This window comes from Salvelinus namaycush, chromosome 1, assembly GCF_016432855.1.
Source record: "Salvelinus namaycush isolate Seneca chromosome 1, SaNama_1.0, whole genome shotgun sequence".
Lineage (NCBI taxonomy): Eukaryota > Metazoa > Chordata > Actinopteri > Salmoniformes > Salmonidae > Salvelinus > Salvelinus namaycush.
Window position 1 is genome coordinate 45,368,673 of NC_052307.1, and position 3,414 is coordinate 45,372,086.

Below are 3,414 nucleotides of genomic sequence, written 5' to 3' on the forward strand. Positions count from 1 at the left end.
ATAACCCACTGCAGTTGGCTGTCATTGAAAATAAGAATTTGTTCTTAACTGACTTGCCAAGTTAAATAAAAATATTATTGGTGATGCTCATTCCTAGCCGCAATATAACTCAACCTGCTGGTGAAAAATGTGGCCTACATAGTACAGTAGTGATGAACAGCTAGCTCACAACCACGCTGGAACAAGTTGATTTCTCTGAGTCCCCGACCCCACCACCATTTATTGTCGTGTAGCATCGCCTGTTGGTTAAAGTTAACACTTGTTGGTTTGTGCATAAAAGTGTACTTTTAGTTACGACAAGGTTGTGGTATAAAATACCCATTGTTATAAGACAATAGATCTGAAAATACAAAGACTGAAAAGTCGAGCACATAGACCTACGCAGGCCTGCTCGATGTTTCAGTCTTCATTGTCACACATTGTCACACACCAAGTACATTTTGACTGATGCCAATGATACAGTATGTTCACAACTACGGAGGTTTACTTCCAGCCATTAATATGATTTCGGTGTTGATGTATCAAATAAAACAAGTGAGGTGGGTGATATGCAGACAAGCAAATGTAATTATAATCGGACAAACTAAGAAACTTTAACAGGGGAAAAGAGAAAAATTCCACGTCTCCCGTTTTCTGATGACATCCCTTTCTTGTTTTTTCTTCCAGCATGTCCCTTTACAACTAATCAGTGTTGACAAACCACCAGTATCATAACATTGTCTACGCTATCTAGAATCCTTGGGCTGTCCCAACTCTGAAGTTACCCCATTGAAGTTGACATTTAATATAGTTAAGGTGATGGTTAAGGTTAGGGTCAGTGGCGATTTTAGCTTGTAAATCTTGGTGGGGCAAACTAAAATATATATTTTTTAGATACATGCCAGCAAAGCCACTACACAACACAACAATAAACAATACATTAATTGGACTATAACGGTGACAAATGGTTCCCACAAACTGTTAGGGCCTACATAAAGCTGTCCCAATGGCAGAGTCCCAACAGCAATCTCAACACCTTACCACAAATCAACCTGGCTATCAGGGGAGCATTGTCTGGCAGCGAAACAGTTCATTCAGCCTTGTTTACTGCCTTTAAAAAAAACATAGTTGATATGGCTGACTTGCTTAAACAAATGTGGTTTCCACTGACAATTGAGATGTACAAACTATGGCATAAGGGGATGATGAGCGGATAAAAGGCAATCCGTAATTTAGATTCCGACATTAATGAGCGAGCTAGGACAGACGTAGTAAATATAACTATTTGTTCATCACGTTTGAAATGTGCAGCGACAGAATTCAGAACATGGGCCGTTCTTACAGTTTTCTCCCTGTACACCAAGTCAGTAGGATAAATAAAGGGGGCATGTAAGCAGACAATGAAAGCTCTTACAATATTCAATGATGACATTTCTCTAAAACAGGCTATAAGCTACATGTGCACCACCAAGTCAGAACAGTAGGCTAAATTATGAGGGGAAAAAGGACCAAATTATTAGGGTGAGGCACATGGGTTACTAACAGCTTACTATCCAACATATACATAGTATTACTTTCTTAGCTACAGTATACATATCTCCCTGGCATATTACATAATTTTTGCAGTAGCATAAAATACATTTCTGGACTCACGTTGTTGTGCTGTGTTCACTTGAACAGGAATGTGGCACGGCGCTCCTTCGTGGGCAAATTTTGTCATCAAACTTTGTCATCAAAGTCTGGCATTCTCTGGATTTATGGTGCTTTCAAGACAACAGGGGATTCAGAAAAAAACAAGGTTGAATCATGACGTTAGTGATCTTCAGGATGGAGTTCTAGAAAGAGGCAGGTTGGAATTCCGAATTGGATGACCGTTCAAAATGTATTTTCCCAGTCAGAGCTCGTTTGTTTCAGAGTTCTTGAACTCACTGAAGTCTGAGATTTCCCAGTTCCGAGTTTCCAGTTGTTTTGAAAGGGGCAGAAGTCATGCTGGATTGACAGCATGGCCAATGTTGAATGTTTATCCTTTTAAGCTTGAAAAAGAGACTCTTAAACTCAGACTCGGACCACAAATCCACTCCACTGAATAGCAGGCTAGTGATTGCTTTGCAATGCTTGCAGTTAGCCACTGATTCCTTCCAAACCACTCATTGTTGAATTTGAAATTTCCAACTTGTTGTGTAATGTTTATGTCCAATGGCCGATGAGCACCGAAACGTTTTATCTATAATTTCTCTTCATAATTTCTCTTCATATGACAAGGATTGAAAAGGATTTTCCAGTAGATTGTCGACTTGATTCAAGATGATGACTGCTAGCTTGTCCAATCAAAGATAAAATCAAAGTTACTGTAGATATAACGTGGGCAGAGCCAAGCACACGCTAGCGAGATCCTATTGGTGCGTTCTAGCATGCACCTGCATATTTCCGTTAGGGAACGCCTACTCTGTGGTGTGCTTGCAATAACTCAATTCGCCTTTGCATTACACAGCGCGATTTTTTAAACGTTTTGCGAAAGGTACTTTACCTACAAAACTTAGTCCACTCTGTTCAAAGTAGATTTGGGAACAGAAAACTGTATTGAGAGCAACGAGGAGGAGATGAGGAGAAAATGTGCAGAATGTCAGCCCCAAAAAATAGAGACCATATTTGTATGCGGCTTTATTACCTCAATTATTATTATTTTAATTTTTTAACATTGTTTGCAAACTGATATTTGACACGTACTAATGCCAAAATAACATGCAAAACAGGCACATTTAAAAAATATATATATAATAATTATAATTCTTGTTTTTAGCTAAACAGGTTCAATTCAATGCCCCACCTGCCCTGGATGACGGTTCGCCACTGGTTAGGCTTAAGGTTAGTTAACTTAGAGTTTAGGGTAGGGACGTCCAATGGATCCCAGATAGCACTTTCCATTATAACACCGGACGAGATTGCATGAGTGATTAAGATAGTTTTTCCTTCTGTGTGCACATGTGACACATTTTACCTTTATTCAACTAGGCAAATCAGTTAAACACACATTCTTATTTACAATGACAGCCTACCCTGGCAATGCTGGGCCAATTGTGCACTAACCTATGGGACTCCCAATCACAGCCAGATGTGATACAGCCTGGATTAGACCGCTGTACCACTCAGGAGCCCTAGCAGCATGAATATAAAATGTAAAATATAAAACTTTGGCTGTGAGTGATGGAAGAAAATTGGCCTTGGAGACAATTCATGGAAAAATTCAATGGATATTTGTCACAAAGGTGATGATGAAAGTTTCTTCTTAAATCATTTTGAAAATTGACTTCTCTTTGAGGGCGTCTTCTGGGCTCCGCGTCAGTTAAACTGCAGTACCGCCAGTCTCCTCTGTCTACATGGGATGGCGTGCTTCCCAACCCAAATGGATAAGTATACGTGGCACGCTATGGCAAT